At 41.6% G+C, this 24329-nt stretch overlaps 1 long non-coding RNA gene across 1 annotated transcript; it reads left to right on the forward strand.

Annotated features, from left to right (window-relative positions):
• Positions 1-11988: 11988 nt before the first annotated feature.
• LOC132529095 (uncharacterized) lies at positions 11989-23809 on the forward strand. Its single transcript, XR_009543376.1, has 3 exons — positions 11989-12110; positions 13851-13963; positions 23718-23809. It is a non-coding gene; the product is annotated as an uncharacterized LOC132529095 (long non-coding RNA).
• Positions 23810-24329: the final 520 nt, after the last annotated feature.

Consider the following 24329-nt stretch of genomic DNA (forward strand, 5'->3'; position numbering starts at 1 on the left):
CTAATTATAAGCCACCCTCCATAGATGGAAGAACAATGACCACACTCCGCCTCACCCTACCATTCCCACCTTTAGACTTCACACCATGTTACACTTAGAACCTACAGCCATTTGTAGGGTCTTGCTTCTCCACATTTGCAAAGCCTTAATCCCACCCCAAACACAGCAAAGAACATTAATGTTTCCAAATTCCTGACAGATATTAATCTTTGGGATTTAGGGATGAGATATCAGAATTCCCAAGAATTCCTGAAACCATAAGTTTTTCTTAAAATACTGCCAACATTATTCCTACTCTTTATTCACAATTATGGATATAGGAAACAAATTTATTTAATAATTAATAAATATTACGTTTAGTGGTATTACAGAGAACTACAGTCTATGGCAGATATCCAAACACTGAATAAACGTGGGTGAACATTAGTAGATAGTATTTGAATAAGGTAACAGTCATATCTCCCAGCAAGGTTAACAGCACTACCAGAATCACGTGAAGAAATTGCCAACCTAAGCATTTGTTTTGCTTCCCAAATGTGTTATTTTTTGTAACACCACTCACAGGATTTGTATAAGGTATATGATGCATGTAAATGTATCATATTGTATTGATATTTATTTTATTTGCAAGAATGACTCACTGTTAGCAGCAGATGGGGCCATGAACACACACCTATAACATGGCAACAGCTACAAGCAACACGGGCTGATTGGATGGTGACCGCTTCTCTCTTGATTTCAACCTTCAGCTCCACGTGTCAGCAAAACCTTACGGAGCAAAGCTCAATGGAATTCTGACGCAGACGTGGTAAATCAGGGCAAGTGCAACCAACTCCCGTACCAGGACTAGCTCGCGCTCACTGATTGCCAGTCTCCTGCCTGCTGTGGCCGACCTTTGATGCGTCCTTTGCCTTCTACCCTCCTCCCAGCGCTGACTAGTTCCCATTCACTTGGTGAGACCTCCTGAGCTCTGAATGCTGCTTCCCTCCAGCTGTTGCTTCTCAGGCTTCCCCCACACACTTCCCTGCCTTACCTATTGCCTACCTGGCCTTGGTCCCGCTGCTTAACTCCAAGACCTGAGCACTGCCAGCTCCCATTTCCATCGATGCCCTGTGTAACACACTGATGATAACTCACCTTACCTATGTGGGCCTTAATGGAAAATACATATATAAATAATATCTTAGGAAAAGGAGCCCTCCTACGCTGTTGGTGGGAATGTAAATTGGTGCAGCCACTATGGAAAACAGTATGAGGTTCCTCAAAAAATTAAAAATAGAGTTACCATATAATCTAGCAATCTCACTCCTGGGCATATATTCAGAGAAAATCCTACTTTGAAAAGATACGTGCACCCCAGTGTTCACAGCAACACTGTTTACGATTGCCAAGACATGGAAGCAACCTAAATGTCCATCAACAGAGGAATGGATAAAGAAGATGTGTTACATAGATACAATGGAATATTACTCAGCCATAAAAAAGAATGAAATAATACCATTTGCAGCAACATGGATGGACCTCGAGATTATTATACCAAGTGAATGAAGTCAAAGAAAGACAAATATCATTTGATATCACTTATATGTGGAATCTAAAATATGATACAAATGAACTTATTTACAAAACAGAAACAGACTCACAGACATAGAAAACAAACTTATAGTTACCAAAGGAGAAAGGAGGGGAGACAAATTAGGGGTTTGGGATTAACAGATATAAACTACTATATACAAAATAGATAAACAAGGACCTACTGTGTAGCACAGGAAACTATATTCAATATCTTGTAATAAACCATAATGGAAAAGAAAAAAGCAATAGCTTAAATTTATATATTGTACTTCATATATGATCTCAATCTCATGACACCTCTGAGAGACAAAGATGATGGCAGACTTTATTTTCTCCATCTTAAGATGAGAAAAATGGATACATATGGAAAGTGCGATAAATTTCAGTGGTCAGCTTTTCATAGGGCTGGACTGGGACCAGTGTTTCTTTTTTATTCTTTGAATAGATATTTGAATGCCTACTAGTGCCAGGCACCTAATGCAGTTTTTATTTCATTGCTTTATATTCCCTAGGAGGGAATGTGCTTATATTAGTGGTGAAGAATAGCATTCTACCACTATAATATTTGAACCAGATATTCGTAACAAGAGGTTATGGAGGTAGAGTCTGTGTTGGTTGAATGTTATTTAGAAAGCATTAATCATATCTGAGCACTTTCATTAATTGTTTCTTAATGATTGATGCTAAGAGCTGATTCATCCACTTTTACAGCCCAGAGAGGAAGGCATGGGGCACTGTCAGAGACAGGCATGAGGAGCACTTTGCAGCTTATAAAGTGCTTTCACTTATATGTCCTCCAATACAATCCTCAATTTTCTGAAGGAATAGGGCCAGGATTATCTTCATTACATAGATGAAACAAAGACAGCAGCGTAAAATAAGATCCAAGGAAAAACCTACTTTTTCACTCTTGATAAATTGGAACAGTATTTGGGGAACCACACTGGGGGTCAGCAATGTGGCAAGAAAGTGATTTTGAAGAAATATTCCCAAATTTAATTTTACCCAACTGACAAAGACAGTTAAGTAAATCTTGCAGTTTGGAGAAACCCACCCTAGTTTTTGACAGTGCATAAAAGCTTAGATCTACTGCATTTGTTGCTTCAAGTTACTAGCACTTTCTACTGTGTTCCTATTGTGTTTAGACCACAGCAAAGCTTTGCAACAGCCCAGGTTCAGGTGCACAATGTTACCGGGGTGACCACCATTGCAGTCTCATCAGCCACCACTGAATAGCCACATAGCACGAGCATGTAGCCCACTCAGCTCCTGTGGTTAGCAGACCGAAAAGCATCTGGGGTGACACTGAACTGGCCACTGGCAGGCGATACAGGGTCGTGATTGAGAGTTTGGGACAGAACCCAGAGAGCCTGAGTTCAAAATCTGGCTTCATTATTCACCAGTGGTGCAACTTGAACAACTACCTCCTCTGTGATTCCGGCACCTTATCTGTAAATGGATAACTGATGGCATGAGCCTCAAAGGTTGTTGTGAAGATGAAGGGTGGCCAAATATGCCACCCCAAAACAGGCCACTTTGGCTTGAGGATTATTTTGAGCTAAAGGTACACAGCAGATGCTCTGACTGGCCCCCTTTTCTTCCTGAAAGCAGGAGATAAACTGCCCTATGGGAGACGTCCAACAACCGTATCATCAAGGGTGGGAAGTTGAGGGCAAGAGACTTCTTTGCAAACAGACCTTGTTAAAATAACTCTTAGCTTTCTTTAGCTTCCCCGTTTCCCTTAGTTGCTTTTCCACAATTGCCTGTCATTGTTCAATCTAGTGTAAAGGCATTTAGGTTTGCCACTGCTCGGGGTCTTTATTTCCTTATGAAGGCTCTCATGTCACATAAAACTTATACTAAATAAATTTGTATGCTTTTCTCTGGTTAATCTGCTTCATGTCAATTTAATTCTCATGCCCAGATGAAAACTCTAAGAGGATAGAGGTAAAATATTGCCTCCCCTACAAGAATTAAATAGTGTATCTTAAACGCATCAATATGGAAGAAACGTTTACTATTGTTATCTGCAAAATATGTGCGTATATGTGAGTGTAAATGCAAAAAAAAAAAGATCTGGAAGGGAGCACACAAAAGTGGTAATAGTGGTTATTGTAGGGAAGGGGAGTGAGATTTGGGGGAGGGGTTGGGACTGATGGGTGACTTTTAACATTTACTCTGTATTTTTCTGAATTTTAATTTTTACATGAGAATTTATTTCTCAGTGAATTATTTGTGGAACTTTAAAAGTGATGTATAGACATGAACTGTCAGTCATTGCAGTACTATTAGAAAATATCACATCATATACTAAAAAAAACCTATCATTTCATTAAGTAATACAGGTTTTGTGTTTTCTAAAATAACCTGAAAATATCTAGAAAAAATACAAATCTGAAAAAATTCACATTGATTTTTACCATAGGAGAGGATTGCTTTAGGAAGTAGGTAAAGCAGTGTCATAGAAAACTGTATTAATGTGCTCCAATCACATAATTTAAGAAACGTCCTGTGGTGTAATTATAACGGAAGTTAGTACGTGACGATGCCATCCATTTTCATTACCGTGTTGCCATGTAGAGCAGTCATCGCCTTTAGCCTGCTGCAGTAATATCATCATGTCCATTTGAGTTTCCACATCATCATCTTATATTCATGTAACCAAAAACAGTTCCAGAAATGTGCTGCTGTCATTATTTCATCTGGGCCACAGCCATGGGTTGTTACGTAGGACATGTTTTATTATAGGTAATAAAAGAAAGTCACAACAAAAATAAACTTTTAAATTTAGAGACAATATTCTGCACTAATCCAGAGGTTTTTATTTTTTTAATTATTTATTTATTTTTTTATGGCTGCGTTGGGTCTTTGTTGCTGCCCACCGGCTTTCTCTGGTTGCGGCGAGCAGGGGCTACTCTTCATTCTGGTGCGCGGACTTCTCATTGCGGTGTCTTCTCGTTGCAGAGCGTGGGCTCTAGGCGTGTGGGCTCAGTAGTTGTGGCACGCAGGCTCAGTAGTTTTGGCTCGTGGGCTCTAGAGCTCAGGCTCAGTAGTTGTGGCGCACAGGTTTAGTTGCTACGTGGCATGTGCGATCCTCCCGGACCAGGGCTCGAACCCATGTGCCCTGCGTCTGCAGGCAGATTCTTTTTTTTTTTTTTTTTGCGGTACACGGGCCTCTCACCGTTGTGGCCTCTCCCGTTGTGGAGCACAGGCTCCGGACGCGCAGGCTCAGCGGCCATGGCTCACGGGCCCAGCCGCTCCGCGGCATGTGGGATCTTCCCGGACCGGGGCACGAACCCGTGTCCCCTACATCGGCAGGCAGACTCTCAACCACTGCGCCACCAGGGAAGTCCCAAGAGTTTGTGTGTGTGTGTGTGTGTGTGTGTGTGTGTGTGTGTGTGGGTGTGTGTGTGTGTGTGTCTTTTTGTGATTCGTGTTTGGGAATATTAGTAAGAAGAATAATTTAACTGAACAGTTTTATCCTTCATTTCAAGGGTGCAAACTTTGGGAAGAGGAGCTGTGGTAGCGATGCTTCTGGAGTTCCTATTCCCATAGAGAGAGCCTAACTGTACCCACAGAGGCCTCTGCTGACCCCCTTCCTCCCTTTTCAGGTGTATTGAGAAAGCACAGGGACTGTAAAGGCTGAGGCTTGAGATTCCCCAGCTGGTGAAGTTGAGTTGAAGATAACTAAGTTAGAGAGACCTCTTCAGTATGGTAAACAATTCACACTATCCCAAAGGAAATAAAGCCTTTTCCAGAGGGAGACTGGGGGATGGGGGAAGAGAGCTGGGGGAGAGGTTAAGAAGAGGGAAGGAGGAGGACTGCAAAGCAGAGAGGGGAAAGGGAGTGGGCTTTGAGGAACTTCCCAGACAGACGCTCCTGCGATTACATGATACAACCACCAGGTGGCGCACAGCCCGCCAGGTTCCCACCTGTAGTCAAACAAAGCAAGGGCGACTGTAAACACCGTGGAACTGTGCCGCATCTAGACAAGAGAGAATTGGGAGGGCTTATAATAGGATTGGGGTTTCTGTTAGATGATTTGGGGAAGCGTTCAGCAGAGTGAGGATTGCTCCGGATTGGGTGCTGTCAGAAAGTGGGGGTATCAAAAAAAAAGAAAGTGGGGGTATCTTAATGATTTGGTGATTGAGTATCTTAATGATTTTCATCGAAGAGGTGACAGGAACGGCATCTAGCTAACGCTGTCACCCGTAAAGAAGTGGTAATTGCTCATGTTAACCAGGAAGGCGGGGTGGGGGCGGGGGAAGGGGATGGGGGGTGGTTGTCTGCTCGTTTCTGTGGTTCTCTCAGCTGTTTTGGCTTGTGCTAAAGGCACAGTTGCAGAGTGGTCTCTGTCTCACCCCACAGAGTGATCTCAGGAGACAGTGCTAGTCTGCGAAACGGTTTGGGATTGGTAGGTGTAAAACCAGTTCCCAGCTGTGGAGGCCAAGCCGGTTCCCAGCTGACAGCTGTCGGGATTCTTCTTCTTTCTTTCTTTCTTTTTTTCACATGCTTCCTATCCACAGGGGTGCCAGCTGTTAGAAGGAGCATCCCAGGAAGTCACCCCCAGGAAAGCCCATGGCATGATGGCTAATGCCTGAACTGTGACCTTGGACCGACCTGACTTTGCATCCCAGCTCTGCCATTCACTGGCTGTGTGACCTTGGATAAGTTATTTAGCTTCTCTGTGCCTGTTTCCTCTTTTGTAAAAGAAAGTAAAATTAGTACCTATCTCTTCTGGAAACTGGGGAAATTAAATGAGATAACATATGTAAACACAACAGTGCCTAACACATGATAGGCATTTAACTTAGACTAATCTACCCTATTCATTATTTGTCAGAGGTCACAATGGTCAGTGCACTCTGGAAACCCATTTAGGGGACTGAAGAATCAAACAATTATTTAAAAAACTTCTACTATCAACATATGCTCATAAAGGAAGCTGATGGGTTGTCTTTCATTTCTGGTTTGTCCAAAACATATATATTCCAGACTTAGTAAGGAGATACTTGTATTCCAAAGAATTATTGCAAGGGGTGAGGGGAACTACTGCTGTGAGAGAGGGCTGTGACCATAGATCTGCAAACATCTCAGAGTTAGGCAAAAAAATTTTCCTCGTTATAGAGAGGAGTAAACAAGCCTGGAAAGAGCTGGGCTCGGGAAAGTGGGATGAAAGAGTGGCACGAGCGGATGGTAGATCAGAGAACGTTTGACCCTGAGGTCAGCCTATTCTCAGAAGCTGAGGGTGGGCCAAAGTTCAAGGGCCTGGAGGAAGGAGAGAGCTTAACCAAAGTTTGGTTAACAGTGTTTTGTTGCATTGATCAATGGGGACAAGCGGTTCAGCTAATCATTTATGAGGCAAAGCAAGGGAATCATGAGGGTCTGTGTCTGGCCTTGTCACAGGTGAACAGGGGGCATCTTAAGTCAGATGAGAAAGGACCGGTCTTGGCATTAAGCAAAGACTGTTGGGGGATTTCTTAATCCTCACCAACGTGTTCCAGGATCCCAGGGCTCAGGTAAAATTCAGCGTTGTCAGGTTGCAAATTACATGTTTCCCATTTCTCAAAGTGCTGTGTTTCAGATAAAGGATGAAATTTGGGCTTGACCTGAGAGATCCTGGATCCTTACACAGAGGCTGAGGTCTGTAAGGCAGAAGGGCCAGGGAAGAGCAGGTTTATTTGCAAAGCCCTCGGCAGACTGGACTGTTTAGAACATACGCGTTGTGTAACTTGTGTGGCTCTTGCATTGCTTCTGACCTACAAGTGGATCAATAAGAAATAAAACTTGAAATGAGGCAACATCAGCACAAAGGCTGAAACCGTGCTTTAGTTGAACCCGTGTTGAGGGCCCAGCTCTCTGCTGGTGCTTTGGGGAGTCTCAGCGCTGAAATGCTGTTCCGCCCACGCCCCCTGCAGAGCACCCTCTGCCCTGCCCCCCCCCACCCCCCGAAGTAAGCTGTACTGCTTTCTTCACTTCGCCTGTATGGGTTCCAGCGTTTGGCTGGCGTGTCAGGGCTTTCCAGCCAGGGCACCCTGCACCTGGAAAATCTCTCTCTCATTCTGTCCTCTCCTTGCGTAGCCTTTCCTTCTCCGTTGACACGGCTTGAGGGCTGCTCATATAGTCCACCGTGGAGAGGGTGTAATTGTAATTCCTACAATTTGCGACGTGCCCTGGAGGCGGCCTGGATCTGGGGTAGACCCTGAGAGGCTGCCCACGCCTGCCCCCCACCTTGCGGAACGTCCTTATTACACGCTCCTGCCACGTTCTGAGCAGTCAAGCTTTGATTTACTTTCCCTTGCAAAAGCCGAAGGAATAAAGCTGTCAAGTACAAGCTGACGATCTGAGCTAATTTTGCGGATTTATGAAAATGCTCAGAATCCAAGCGGGGTGTGAGAAGCAGCAGCCTGACGCTTGCAGCTGGGAAGTGGGCGCAGTGGGTCCCGCCACCCTCCCAGCCCCGCCCCTTCCTCTTTCCCGAAGGGACTTGTCTCCCCTGCTCCCTGCCTGTCAGGAGCCAATGCCCTCTCCCCTTCTTGAAAATAAAACCAAACCCTGCCTGTTCTGAGAGAGGGTGTGAATCAGAGGATCCTGTAACGGGCGGGAACTTTACTGACTTGTCTGATCCACCTCCCTCCTTTGGGAAAATACCTGTCCCTCCGCTTTTGGAAAGCTGGCTCTGGCCCTTTTTCTTTACATCTAGGAAGGTTCTAATTATGAATCTTCCTAGGGGTGGAAGGAAAGAAGTAACCTTTCATCTGTTGGCCTCCTTCCTTCCCCTAGAGGCTGCTTCCTCCTATAGAGAAGGGTAGTCTGTGGCATCTCAAAGGAGATGTGACCAAACATTTAGAAATATCCTCGCATCCAGCGCATTAAAGGAAGGCTGAAGCAGTGTGGACCGCGTGTGTAAAGATAACACTTTTAGAGGGAGGCATTGATTAAATAGAGGGGTGGGGGTGAGCTGAGTATTTAGTCAAATGAGGTTGTGAACCAATACTGCTCTCAGTGATGCCCTACTGTCTGCAGAGAATTCCTGCAAGGAGGGAGAATGTGTCGCTCATAGCACATCTTGGGCAGAGTACCCCCTCCCCCACTTCTAGTCCCTGTGCTCCCAGTGACGCTGACTCAGCACCGGGCATAGAACTTGGGGCCCAGCTTAAGCCAGTCAGTACATCCTCATCCCCAGGCCACCACAACTGGTTCAGAAATGGGCGCAAGACCTCAGATGGTCCAGCCGTTGAATCCCGGGACTTGTGCTGCAGCTCTCTGGAGCTCTCTCTCTCTCTCCCTTTCGTTGCACTTGAACCTAAGAGGCTGTGAGGCTGGAGCTACTGCTTCAACCAGCGACTCAGAGCCTGAGAACAGAACCAGCACACAGAGGAGAGAAGAGTCAGCCAACAGAGAAATCTGTTTCTTCTTCGCGCTCTTTGAGCCCTGAGTTAGGCCTTTCCTGAAACCAGTCCTCAATTCTGTGTGCTGATAAATTCCCATTCATCTGAGCCCAGTCTGAGTTAGTTTCTGTCACTGTATACTCAGTCCTAACTGGCAGAATCAATATGCCTAACACATAATAGGTTTTGGAATGAATGTATGATTCAAGCATGTGTTTATCTTTAATGTACTGGGCAGGTGTCCCCACACACTCCGTCCTCTCTGGTTCCTTTCTTCACGTGAGTTCAAAGAGCATGTGTTTAAATACAAAGTAGGTGAATGGTAAGTATTAGTTTTGCTTGAAGATGAGCAGAGCTTAAAGTGGGGGGAATAAGACGTGAGGCTCTCTTAGCCTCAGAGGAGCATTGCCGGCCTGAACCATCCCCATGCCCTGACCCCCCCGCCCCCCACAGTCTGTGGAAAGACTGTCTTCTGTGAAGCTGGTCCCTGGTGCCGAAAAGGTTGGGGACCTCTGGTATAAACTGTTTCGATCCTGTTAGAAATGCTTTTGCCAGCATTTAGGAAAATTTTTTTTTATCTTTGACCTATGTTTCAAATACATATTACTAGCTAACTATCACAAAATGTAGGGCTTAATACAACCATTTATTTGCATGCGGTTTTACAGGTAAGGAGTTTGAGGAGGACTCCCCTGGGCAGTCTGTCCGCCTGCCTTCACGTGGGGCCGTCAGGTCTGCCCCTACACTTCTGAGGTGGCGTGTTTGCTCATGGGTCTGATGTCTTGATGCTCCTGGGCTTTTCTTGTTGTCCACCTGGGGCTTCAGACCCCAGAGCTTCTTTATGTGGCTTGGGCTTCTCATAGCATGGTGATCTCAAGAAAGTTGCACTTATTAGGAGCAGGAAATAGATGTTACTAGGCCAATTAAGGGCTGTACCCGAAACAGGTGCACTATGGCACTATTGCCATATTCGATGGTCAAAGCAGTCACAGAGCCTGTGGAGGTCTAAGGACAGTGTCAAGTTCTCGTTGCAGAAGAGCAATGGGGTTGGGAGATATTTTGTGGCCATCTTTAGAACATACAGTCTGCCACAACCCATAATCTTCTAAGGAATGTATCACATGGAAATAATGAGAAAGACGGTATAAAAACACAGAAGTTCATTATGACTTTTGTAGAAAAAAACCCCAAAACAGTGGAAACAACCTACATGTCTACCAATGGCTAAATGACTAAGTCAACTGTCACACACCAACTAACAGGAATAAAAAGCCATAATAATTGAGAAGATTATGAAACAACATGAACAAGTGTTGCTATAAAAAGAGAAAATGTAAAATTCAAAAGCACATGCAGGGGCTTCCCTGGTGGCGCAGTGGTTAAGAATCCGCCTGCTAATGCAGGGGACACAGGTTCAAGGCCTGGTCCAGGAAGATCCCACATGCCGCGGAGCAACTAAGCCTGTGCGCCACAACTACGCCTGTGCACTACAACTACTGAGCCCGTGAGCCACAACTACTGAGCCCATGTGCCACAACTACTGAAACCCGCGTGCCTAGAGCCCACGCTCCGCAACAAGAGAAGCCACCACAGTGAGAAGTCCGCACACTGCAAAGAAGAGTAGCCCCTGCTCATCACAACTAGAGATAAACCCGTGCGCAGCAATGAAGACCCAACTCAGCCAAAAATAAAATAATTAATTTTTTTAAAAAAGCATGTGCACTATGATGATAATTATGTAAAAACCTGCACACATCTGGACAAAGTCTGGAAGGAAATATGTAGAAATGAAAATAATTGCCTTGAGGTGGTAAGATTCTGCATGACTTCCATTTTCCTCTTTATTGTTACAGCTTCATGAAAAATGAAAATGAGAAGAAAAGAAGAGAATTAAAGCTTTAATTGTCAGTGCTCAGTACTTGGCAGGTACATGTACTGAAGAAGTGCAGGAAAGATATGGGGAGAACACAGTTCTTCCTGTAGTTCACTCATTCAGATAAGCTGCCAGGTCAGAGGATCCACAGATATACTTATTTATAATTAACTTTCTGTTATGACCTGTCATCTTCGGTATGCTGATTGTCACGGAATCAATAATTATTATATTACCCTTGCTACGTTCCTAAGGCTGTTCATGATATGAGACTGAAAACGCTTTAAAAAGCTACTATGACATGTAAACATAAGATGATATTTTATTTAATCTTTTTCATAATGACTCCATCTTATCCAGAGTTTCTAAGATTGTCAGTGGTAATTTAGTGTGGGAATTTATCCTAGAATGCTCTAGTGAGAACCTAGTTTACCTCCAGTCTCACGGCCCCTGTTTGCCTGGGGACTCCATGTTTTGTATGTGAAGAAAGAGGCTGCGGAGTCTGGAATAGTCTATGCTAATCAAACTGCATGTGAAGTTCCTGGAGTGGCCCCGAATTTAACCTGGGTCTGGGAGACTAGGGACCAACCAGCCCGCCTGGGACTATGACAGTCATAGCTGTAGGCGACCTCCAGCCCTTCACAGCCAAATCCAACCTTTCAATGGGCAATGCTCTCCAATGTTTAACTTGCCAGTCATTACTGTGTCTTTTTTTTGAAGGCCTTTTAAAACTTATTAAGGAAGGTGAAAGAAACTGCAATAAAGGTCAAAGTCTTTAAAAAGTCTGATTAAATAATTGCAAAAACAAATTTTAAAAAAGAGCTATCTGATTAGTTGTCATGACCACTAGTTGTGTTTGAATAGTTAATGACTGGAGAAAACCTGGAGGAGGGAAGTGTTTAGATTACTTTGATTTAGGGCGATTGCCTTTTGGCGAGTTAAAAAAAAAACAAACTTATCTACTGGTTGATTAATGTAACTGCTGGTATTCTTAGAATTAACATTTCAGTATTCTTTTTTCCTGAAATCGGAGTTTTATTTAACAAATGCTTATCTACCAGGCATTATGTGGCATTATCCTGTACTTTACAGGTAATAACTAACTTAATTCTCAAAAACCCATAATGCAGGTATTGTTTTACAGATGAGGAGACTGAAGCTGGAAAAGGTTAAGAAACTTGTGCAAGATCACCAGCAATAAGCATCTGACCAGGACTCAGACCCATGTAGCCAGACTCCAGAGTCTTTTACTACTGTACTGTGCAGCCTGGGTAAGGATTCCCTTAGAATTCCATGTTAACAAATAAAGCTACAAAGATCTAATAAATCTAATAAAATATTTCCATATCTAGGTGTATTCTTTTCAATCAAATTGCAGCAAAGACTCCTGTACTCAAAATAATTCATAAGCTTTCTCTTATTCTTATTCATACAACTCTACATTAGGAAAGATACTGTAATTTGCAATACAGCCAAACCCTTTTAAGAGGATTTACTTGCTCTCCAGCTACCAGATGGTCATAATAATGAAAGGTTAAATGTACTGTGCCTTTGCATGGTGTGCTTGTCAATTTCACTGGTTCGCCCGCCCAACCCCATGAAACACTCTTCCTGGTATTGAAGACCGTATGTAGTCCCTTGAATCTGGGCTAGCCTTGTTGACACTATTAACCAATAGAATATGGCAGAAGTGATGCTGTGCTAGGTCCAAGATTACGTCTTGAAAGGGCAGTAGCTTCCACTTTTTGCCGTTGGGAGCCCTGGGCTGCCGTGGAAGAAATCCAATTACCTTGTTGTAGAGACAAATGAAGAGGTCATGTGGCCAGGGAGAAGGAGGCCCCACTGAGCCCAGCCCCCAGTCAATATGCCAGCTGATTGCAGATACCCAAGTGACCACTGGCAAGATCAATAGAAAAATCACATAGCTGAGCCTAGCCAAATTGAACAGTTGTTTTAAATCACTAAGTTTGGGGATAGTTTGTTATGCAGCAATAGATAACTGGAACACCAGATGCCTTTGCCTTTTATTAATGTGCTCATTCCAAAATATTTATTGATTGTCTACCATGTGACAGTTCTAGGAACTGGATATAGTGGTGAAAATTAACAATTAAACAAATAAGTAAACACCTTCTAAGGAAGTTGCTTTCAGGTAGAGATCTGAATGATTAGAAGGAAGCACGTTCTGGAGATGGTGAGGAGATGCAGTCAGAGAGGTAGGCCGGGACTAGATTATGTCTGGGCCCTGGAGGAGTTTGGATTTTATTCTATGTAGAATGGGGAACTATTGGAGAGTTTTACAGAATGGAGTGATATTCTCTAATGTGGTCTCTGAAAAGGATGGCTCTGGCATCTGCGTGGAGTAAAAACTGTAGGGGCACCAGGCAAGATCAGGGAAATTAGGCAATGGCCCAGGCAGTAGGTGAGGATAGCTCAGACTAGGGAAGCGATTCTCAAAGTGTGGTCTTGTCAGCTTAGTGTTTCCTCAAACAGTTAAACATAGAGTTGCTCTATGACCTAGCAGTTCTACTCCTTGGTATATACCCAAGAGAACTGAAAATACATATCCACACAAAAGCTTGCACATTAATGTTCATAGCAACATTATTGATAATGGCCAAAAAGTGGAAACAACCCAATTGATGAATAAATAAAATGTAGTATATTCATGTAATGGAATATTATTAAGCTATATGAACAAATGAAGTACTGATACATGCTACATATGAACTTTGAAAATATTATGCTAAGTAAAAGAAGCCAGACAGAAAAGACCAACTAAAGTTCAATTTAACTTTTATCAAGCACCCAGAATTGGCAAATCCATAGAAAAAGAAAGTAGATTAGTGGTTATCACGGGCTGGTATGAGGGGCAATGGGTAAAGACTGCTAATGGAGTGATAAAGATGTCTGGAATTAGATAATGGTGATTATTGCACAACTTTGTAAACATGCTGAAAACTATTGAACTGTCGATCTTTTCGTTTTTTCTTTTTGGCTGTGCCACACAGCTTATAGGATCTTAGTTCCCCGACTGGGGATCGAACCCAGGCTCCCAGCATTGGAAGCGAGATTCTCAACCACTGGACCACCAGTGAATCCCCTGTTGATCTTAAAAAGTATGGTAAGTGAAGTTTATGGTAAGTATAGCTCCATATTTTTAAATGTTAAAAAGTGTTGTCTGGGGAGACCTGGAGATCCCTCTGAGACATTTTAGTGCGTCTGCAGGGTCAAAAGTATTTTCATAATAACACTAAGACATTACTTGCCTTTCTTATTCTCCTTCTTTCATGAGTATACAGTAGAATTTTCCAGACGATGGGCTTCCCTGGTGGCACAGTCCCCAATGAAGGGGACACAGGTTCGATCCCTGGTCCGGGAAGATCCCACATGCCATGGAGCAACTAAGCCCATGTGCCACAACTACTGAGGTTGTGTTCTAGAGCCCTTGAGCCACAACTACTGAGCCCACACACCACAACTACTGAGCCCATGCTCTGCAACAAGAGAAGCCACCGCAACGAGAAGCCCGCGCACCCCAACCAGAGAAAGCCTGCATGCAGCAATGAAGACCCAATGCTGCCAAAAATAAATAAATAAAAGAATTTTCCAGAGGGTAGTGACATGTGATATTGCAGCAGATTGAACGCAGAAGTAGATGTGAAAATGCAACCTTTTTTTTTTTAAAGTCAGACATTAAAGAGATTGGCAAAAGAGTAAAGCAATGCCACTATTCTCTCTAAATTTTGTGAGGAGATATGTCTACTTAGAAAAATATATTATTTATATTAACATGATATGGACTTATTTTTTAATGGGCAAATAAATATTTTAAATTGTTTCAGCTCAGATTTCTAATACTAATGATAAGTATTAATATAACTCACATAAACAAAGGTCTTGGGAGTCTACAATACTAGTTTCCAAGAGGGTGAAGGGACCGTGAGACCAAAAAGGTTGAGGACTGCTGCTGAACTAGAATAATAGCAATGGAGGTAGTACAAAGTGGTTTGAAGGTAGACTCCATTCCTGGGGGTTTAGATGTTAGTAGTAAGAGGAAGAAAAGAGTCAAGAATGGCTTCTGGTTTGGGGCCTAAGCAAATGTGGATGGTGATGCCATGAACTGAAATGGGGAGAACTGTGTGAGGAGGAGGTTTGGTACCGAAAGTCAAGTTCTATGTCAGAAATTTAGACGTTTGGACATTGAAAGATGACCTCCTTTAATACTCCCTCCAATCCAATGAGTTAGATATTACTGTCTCCATTTTACAGGTGAAGACATTATAATTCAGAGTTTGCCTAGAACGCAGGAGATAGATCCTGATCTGAACCAGGTCTGACTCTGAAATCCTGGCTTATCTCATTCGCCCTAAACTAAATTCACCTGAACTCCCAAACAGGAGGAAATAATAAAGGGATTTAGGTAAAAAGTGACATTTAATATACGTAACAACCAGCGTGGTACCCTGTGGAGGCTGCAGTTCCCAGGAGTAACAACGGCAGGTTTTCTGTGGGATTGCACAGGGTGAGGGAGACCGGGTGGGCATCAACCATGTCCACTAGGGTGCCGGCAGAGTTGCCAACCACAGTCCAGGCCTGCTCCACTCAGGGCAGGAGAAGCCAGTGGGCGGGTTGGGGGAGGAGGAGGAGGAGGAGGAGGCGCTAAGGTAAGTTCTCACCTTTTAAGAGGAATTTTAATATTTTAACAGAGTGCAACTATAGCAGTGTAAAGCCAGCTGAAAGTGAGCTGTGGTGCTGGGAAGGTGGATGTTAAAATATTTCTCCTCTCATTACGGGTTCAGAGAAATTGTTTTCAAAAGCAGAGACATGGGCTTCCCTCGTGGTGCAGTGGTTGAGAGTCCGCCTGCAGATGCAGCGGACACGGGTTCGTGCCCCGGTCCGCGAAGATCCCACGTGCCGCGGAGCCGCTGGACCCGTGAGCCATGGCCGCTGAGCCTGCACGTCCGGAGCCTGTGCTCCGCAACGGGAGAGGCCACAACAGTGAGAGGCCTGCGTACCGCAAAAAAAAAAAAAAAAGCAGAGACGTTGGGTTTCCGTTTTGCTCTGTTTCTTGTCCTGTAATAATCAACTTGCTTCATTTCTACTCCTCAGATAAAATCAACCACCCAACCAACCAACCTATCACATATGGGAATGTGACTTATAACAGATACTTATTTAACATAATTTCAACACAATAAAACAATACGTGGAAATACTTAAACTCAAAATTCAAATTCCTGCAACTTCAATCTGAAAAAAAATTTTGTATTACTACTATTATCTAAACTAGGTGACTGTCAGTAAGAATTTTAATATTACTTACTGTATATTATTTGGTATTAAGGTATTCATTTTTTTATGTTTGAAAATGGCATTATGATTGTGCCTTTAAAAAAAGAGTCAATCTCTTAGATATACATACTACAGTATTTTCTGGTGAGATGATATTATATCTGACAGTTGATTTCCAATAATCTAGTGCAGTGGGGGTGAGGAGACAGTGGGATTATAAATGAAACAAGATAGACCACATATCGATAAATGTTGAATCCAGGTAATCAATACATGGGGACTCATTATTCCATTCTTTCTACTTTGTGTATGTTTCAAGAAAAGAGTTCAATATTTATCCAATGTTTAGAGAGTGTTGCTGTTCAAAAAAAGGACACAGGATACAAGACTGTAAATTGTTTTCTATATTTCACTTGCTTTAGGGTCTTTTTTCTTTAAAGGATTCTGTAAAATTGTACATTTCAAGACGAATAGAAAAAGTAGTGTGTATTTATCCATAATCTCCTTTATCGCAGCTTCTGGGTGCCTCCTGTACACTTCCAATTATAGCAATGAGAGTAAATAATTCCCCCTAATTTGGTCTTAATGTTCAACTGTTGTCACATTAATTGCTACCTTTGTGTAGCTACTGCCTAGTAATACATCACTAGACAAGACAGACATTTTAGTGTCTAAATTCAGATGTTAACCATGCAAGTTTTTCATTTTTCAGTAATTTACTTGTTTTAGGTGAAAAATTTTAAATTCTGTTTTAACTTAGTTCATTATTGTAATCTGGGCATATTTTGCCTTAGAGGCGTCTCCAGAACTCACTTTTTACCCAACGATGTTGAAAAGGTGGTTCCACAATATTTTAACATTTCTAGCTATAAATTATTTTTACACCCTGAATAAGATACTCCTGCCACCACCACCCCCTCGCCACACGTGAAGACGCAACTTGAAGACGGCCGTCTGCAAACCAGGAAGAGGGCTCTCCCCAGACACCCAATCTGCTGCCACTTTGATCTTGGATTTCTCAGCCTTCAGAACTGTGAAAAATAAATTTTTATTATTTAAACCTCCCAGTCTATGATAATTGCAGCCTGAACTAAGACAAGGAGTTTGGTGTTTTATAAGCCTAGATAGCAATTTTGTAAAGTGATAAAAAGTTAAGCAAACTTAACTTTTAACTAAATTTAAGGACAGGACAGCTTAATACAGAAAGTTGAAGTTATGTTATCCATCTCAAACCTTGAAGAAATGGGAGTATAAATTTAAAATGGTTGTTTCATGCTCTTGGTTCTTCACTACTAGATAATGCTCTTTCCTACTCTTAGTTAATAACATGCATATCTAAAATTAAGCCTCTTGTGTTGCCTTGGATTCTGTTACTTTAAATAGGCACCAACCAGATTATAATTTTTACTTGTTTGAAGGTTGTTGGAGTCTGATATTAATTTCTTTCCTGCCAAAAAAATCACAATGGGCAAGCTGGAAGTCAGAAACAATTATTCAGGATAGCACAATTAAATTGGCTTTTCTCCCGGCATCTTTCTTGTTACCTTTACTTATCGCTGGAGTCTGAAGTTCAAGGAAATAGTCATAGGAGAATTCTTTTAAAAAAGTGAGAGAGAGAGAGAGAGGCTATAGTTTTCCTAAAACAGAATAGGTACTTTCCAGAATGTATTCCAAAAAGTATTATGTAATCTAAAATTGCTCCCTAGAAATCATGGAGGGGGTTCTAAGCTTGGAGGATAACAGTTGCTTAGAAGCAACTAAGATGAATAAACATGCTGCAATTTCCTCCTAAGATTTCAAGCCTAATTCAATGATGGGATTATGTCTAAATTGCTAAGCTTAAAATAATTGCCTCACGAATAGTCATATTGATTATGACTGAAAAACACAGAGGATCTGTGTTCTATTTTTAGTTTAAATGTACACTCTTTGTTGAGGAAGCTGAGGGATGCATTTACAGTTTTCTGAAAGAATAAACTGTGATGTGTGGATGTGAGGAAAGAGAAAACAGTTCTTGACCTCCATAAGCTCTCAGCTGCACAAGTTGGAAAGAAAAGATGCCTGAGATATCTGAATTAGTTAATATTGCAAGACTAAATTGTGTGGGACTAATTACAAGTGCCTCTGAATTCAGGGTGGGAGAGAATTGATGAGTGAGATTTCTGTGATTTAAAGGAAGTATTAGAAAAATTGTATATGAAATCTGGAACTGAGAACTCAGGTTTACGTTCTGGCATGTGGTAAGGGTCTAAAGATGTTGGATCCAAAACACACCCAAATCAAGATCCGTAGTTTTATTTAGCTGGCTCTTCAATTCAGTGCTTTCAGCTATGAGGTTTATAGTTGAAACTGAAGAAGGTTACACATTTATAACACAAAATCGAGTTCATCACTGAATAGCCAAATTAAATGGTTTTGATGATTGAAAATTATACACACATAAACATTATACTTTGCTACATTTCGACATTTATAGTTACTTATATTCTTGAGACTATTTTGGATCTCATTATGTGCAACACTGTATATCTATAGGACTCATTGACATATCACTAGAACACTGCCTGGCATACAGTAGGCACTCAATAAGAATTGTTGAATAATGAATGAATTGTCAACATTCATACTCCTTTACGCATGCATGTGTATATATGCATATATGAATATATCTATAGTCATTCAAATTGATCTTAAGAATAAGTCAATAAAAGAGTTACAAGTTTGAGTTATTTATGAAAATAATCATGATTCACAATGTTGACAATCTTTTCTCACAGAAACATACACACTTAAAAAGGAAAGGTTTTGAATTACAAAACTGCAACAGATGCCTGTTGTAAAATTTTTTAACAATTTATAAATTTCATATTTGAGATATGAAAAATAAAAAGTAGAAGCTTTTCATATTTTCTAAGCACAAACATAAGTATAGAGTTTCTTTTTAACACAGGATCATACTCTATATTTTTCTTTCTTGATTTGATATATTTTATATATTCAACCATATAGTAGATAATTTTTTTTCTATCCGTGCATCCTTCTTTCTTACATTATACCACATAGATATACCATAATTTATATAACCATTTCCTTTTGGTAGAAATAAGATTGTCTCCATTTTTTTAATACCATGAACAATGTTTCAGGTCATATCACTGTACACATATCCTTTGCTTGTGTATTTTTGTAGGAGAGATTCTGAGAAGCAGAATTGATGAAACAAAAGGAGTGTTTTAAAAAAAGGAGTGTAGGAGTGTTTTAAATTTTGATGGAAAATCTGTATTTTAATCGCTACTCTTATATTCTCAATCTTGGTTTAGAGAAGGAACCCATCCAACCAAGGAAACTATCCTCTACAGCAGACTGTTAAGATTTCTTCCTCATCCTATGGTCCCTGATTCTCAGGTGGAGCCTGACCTAGCTGCCTGAGATTCTAGTGGCATATTGTTGTTACCTCCTTGAGAAGAGATAGCACTGGGGCTTTTTCCAGAATATGGAATTATATATTCTTTCCTTTTAGATTTAGAATATGTATAATTTTATTTTTAACTGGGAGGGAACTTACAGATCAATCCCCTTATTTGGGGGGCATACTTTTAGTTGCTAGTAAAAGAAAATAACTCAAACCGGCTGAAACAATAAAAGGAATGTATTGGCTCACATTAACTGACAAATCCCAGATATTGACCTGGCTTCTTGTGTGATTTGATCCGGAGTTCATGATATAATCTGCTTTTCAGAGTTCCTCTAGTCTCTGCCCTGTTCTGTATGTTGCCTTCATCCTTGGCCTGGCTTTCCTTGTAGGGCTACCAGCAATTCTGTATACTTCCTCATTTACATCCAAGACGAGAAGAGGTTGTTCCTTCCTCCAGTTATCAAATGAAAGTTCTGAACCTCACACTAAGTAGACCAGCTTAGGACAATTGTCCATCTTCAAATCATTAACCCTTAAAGGGACATAGGTTCACAAAGCCTCACCCTAGAGCTAGCAGTAAGGCCAATCCCACCCAAACAACATCAAGGCTAAACAATGAAGGGAGGGGAATGGATTCTGATTAAACAAACACTCCTTAGGGAGGAACTTCCTTTCCTCTTGCCTCTTTTCCATAAGGAGGGACTTCTACTACGGTAACACTCATGGCCCCTCCTTTGCCCCTTGCTTACTATTCTCTTGAATGATGGATAGCAAAGTCTGACATTCATGGCCCTCATTTCTCTGCTGGATGGAGCTAATCAAATTAAACGTTGTAAGCATTGAAGATTCAGCTATTTTCTTTCCACCTGGAGCTTATGTGGGGCAGCAATACTAGGGTAAATGTAGATGTTCTGCAGTCTCAAATGTTCCCTTCTGTGTGCCGTGCCAGGGTCTGGCTTGGGGGAAGATTTCTGAACACAAAATGTAATCTATCAACAATTGAAAAAATAAGTTTATGATATTTTAAATATAGTCTGCTATTGTTTCAAGAAGTAGATAAGGTACAATTAGTTTTTATAGGTTTATGTATTTATAGTTATATAAATCTTGAAAACATATACAGAGTTACAGCTTCTCTTCACGTCTTTTCAATTGGGGTTGGGTGGATGCGTAGAGAGGTATTTATACCTTTTAGCCTGGGGTAGCCAGAAGGTTTTGCTTAATCCTTCCTATCAATATTCTCCAGGCCAAATCACACTTACATATATGCTCTTTTGGCTGCAAGGGGCAGAATCCCAATTTAAATTACCTTAGGCAAAAAAAAGTCAAATTCATGATAACATTAGAGGATGCTTGCTCCATTTGTGTCCTCTGTCCTGAGTGTCATCCTCATTCTTCTCTCTTGCTGCAGATTATCTTTCTTCCCATAACAGAAACATGACCACTGGTATCTCCTGAGTTTCTCAGCTTACAATGCTGGCCACCTGCAGAGAGACCACCTCAACTCTCTAGGTTTCAAGTCCAAGACCAATGAGAAATTGCTTATTGGCCCAGCTTGGGCCACAAGGCTTCTTCTAGACCAATCAATTGTTTTGAGAGGAGGGAGAGATGTGTGTGTGTGTGTGTGTGTGTGTGTGTGTGTGTGTGTGTGTGTGTCTGTGAGATGTTGTATCACATCATTGTATCGATAGCTCCTAAGAGAGCAATTTGGTTGGAATGAAAGGAACAGGGTTCTCAGAAGAAGGAGGCGGTCCTGAGAAAATAATTACACATAAATCTACTATAGTATTATTGGAAAAAAGAGAAAGAATAGGACTAGATGATGAATAGGAACTAATGTTTGGTATTTTATATGAGGTAAAGGGAGAAAAGAAGGTCTAGAGATTTCATTGAGAAAGTAAGGAAACATTCATGTGAAACTTTTTTTTTTAACATCTTTATTGGAGTATAATTGCTTTACAATGGTGTGTTAGTTTGTGCTTTATAATGAAGTGAATCGGCTATACATATATCACCATATCTCCTCCCTCTTGCGTCTCCCTATTTTTTTTAATTAGGATTTTTAAAAAAATTTTATTTATTTTTGGCTGCGTTGGTCTTCATTGCTGTGCGTGGGCTTTCTCTAGTTGTAGTGAGTGGGGGTCTACTCTTTGTTGTGGTGCATGGGCTCCTCATTGTGGTGGCTTCTCTTGTTGCGGAGCATGGGCTCTAGACGTGTGGTCTTCAGTAGTTGTGGCTCGCGGGCTCTAGAACGCAGGCTCAGTAGTTGTGGTGCTCCGGTTTAATTGCTCCGCGGCATGTGGGATCTTCCCAGACCAGGGATCAAACCCATGTCCCCTGCATTTGCAGGCGGATTCTTAAGCACTGCGCCACCAGGGAAGTCCCCATGTGAAATTTTAGATAGTACAGACATACTCAAAATGTTGACAAATGTTATGCCTTATTACTTTCAAATACTTCAGTAAAAAACAGATGAAACAAAATGGCAAAATGTTAATATTAAAACTAGGTGATGGGTATATATGTGCTCATTATCCTAGTCTTTCTGTATGTTTGAAAAATGTTCATTTCAAAAGAAAAAAATAATCAAATTGCGAAGTGGATCTCTGAAAAGAAGTCATAAGCAGCACAGAGGGGAAAGATTAGTCAACTCAAGTAAGGAGATGTCATAGACTTATCAACATCAGAGCTGAAAGGGCCTTAAGATATCCTACAATCCAGTCTTTTAGGCTTTGTTCCTGTCCTGCCACTAACAATGTGTGTTTGGGTAAGTCACGAAAATTCTGTGGAACTTAGACATTTTTATTTGTAAAGGGAGAGGGCTGGCTTAGCTGATTTCAAATATTCTGTGTTAAACTCACTCAAAACTAGCTAAGACTAGGGACTTCCCTGGTGGCACAGTGGTTAAAAATCCACCTGCCAATGCAGGGGACATGGCTTCGAGCCCTGGTCCGGGAAGATCCCACATGCGGCAGAGCAGCTAAACCTGAGAGCCACAAATACTGAAGCCCCTAGATCCTGAGTTCCACAACAAGAGAAGCCTGCGCACCACAATGAAGAGTAGGCCCTGTTCACTGCAACTAGAGAGAAAGCCCACACACAGCAACGAAGACCCAACACAGCCAAAAATAAATAAATACATAAATTTATTAAAAGAAATCATTAGCTAAGACTAGCTCTCAGGTATCAGTAAGACTTTAAGAAAGTGAGTCACCCCCATTTGCCTGGCATTGAAGGCTCTTCATGCTCTGGCTCCAACTGAACTATTGTCCTCTATGCACTTTTATACCCCAGTCATTTCCTCTGTGCCTGGAACGTCTTCCTTCCCATCTCTACCTGATGAACTCCTATTCCTCTTATAAGGCCACCTCAAATATTACCACTTTCTTGATGTCCTAGTGGATTTCTTAATAAGATTTGACCTCTGCTCACTAAATCCTACATCACTTTTTGAACTTGTCCTGTGGAATATACGACATTTTACTTTTTATTATCTCTTTTCGGTATTTTAATTATTATTATTAATTTTTTGCGGTACGTGGGCCTCTCACTGCTGTGGCCTCTCCCGTTGCGGAGCACAGGCTCTGGACGCGCAGGCTCAGCGGCCATGGCTCACGGGCCCAGCCGCTCCGAGGCATGTGGGATCTTCCCGGACCGGGGCACGAACCCGTGTCCCCTTCATCGGCAGGCGGACTCTCAACCACTGCGCTACCAGGGAAGCCCGGTATTTTAATTATTTTTGAAAAATATTTTCCTTCCTGCTAGACTCTAGACTCCTGAAGAAGAGGGATTGTGTTTTATTTAGTTTCATATTCTCAAAGCATTAGCATAATGACTTACATAAAAGAGATTTTTTATAAACTTGGACCCATTGTATACAGTAGAAACAGATTTATGCAAAATCGCGAGATGGCTGTTTTGCTACCAAACTCTTATTGGCATAAACTGACACTTTTTCTGAAACTAATGATGAGGGAATATGGTTATTGATTTTCCAAATAACTTTTCATTGTGATAAGGTTTTCCCAGAAAGCTAAAACCCTGGCAGAAGAAAATGTCACTCAAGAAAACGTCACTCACAAAAGAAAATCTTTTGTTGGAATTGTGATTATTTGGCATGTTTTGTGCTATGTAGAGGTTAAAGCTGGGATTGTTTTCTCCATTGCAGGTTCCCAGTCAGGCAGCATATGTACAAGCAGAATGCAAGGCCATGCTCTAAGTATTTGATCAATGATCTGCTGTCTCTGAAGAACTCTCTGGTAAAAACTCCAATGGAGGGCATCACTTATGCTTGGAGAGGCTCAGCCATGCCAGGGTCTGCTGCCTGCAGGAAGCACAGGAATGAGGAATTGACTGAGCACGGCTAACCTGGTGGCATATCATGTGGTGACTCTGACTACTAGTAAAATGTGGTCCAATGAACATCTGGGACTCTGAATAGTTACTTTAGCAATCCCATCTCTCTTGGTTGTGAGTATGTGTGGATGACATGGTGGAAATGAAGGACGGTACCGACAGAGGTTGTCTTAGCATGGGAATAGGGATATGATCTCTCCCCTCAACACAACTTAAATATTTTGTAAGATTTAAGTCATTTTTGTTCACTTAGCTAATTTATTTCTATGTCATTATTTTGGAGGAAAACATGTATGCAATGATATATAGTTAATTCTTGGTTATCCTTTCAGCTTTTTTCTTTTTTGTTTTTTGGTTCGCGGGTCCCTCACTGCTGTGGCCCCTCCCGCCACGGGGCACAGGCTCCGGACGCACAGGCCGAGCG

Source organism: Lagenorhynchus albirostris, chromosome 11, assembly GCF_949774975.1.
Source record: "Lagenorhynchus albirostris chromosome 11, mLagAlb1.1, whole genome shotgun sequence".
In the NCBI taxonomy this organism is placed as follows: domain Eukaryota; kingdom Metazoa; phylum Chordata; class Mammalia; order Artiodactyla; family Delphinidae; genus Lagenorhynchus; species Lagenorhynchus albirostris.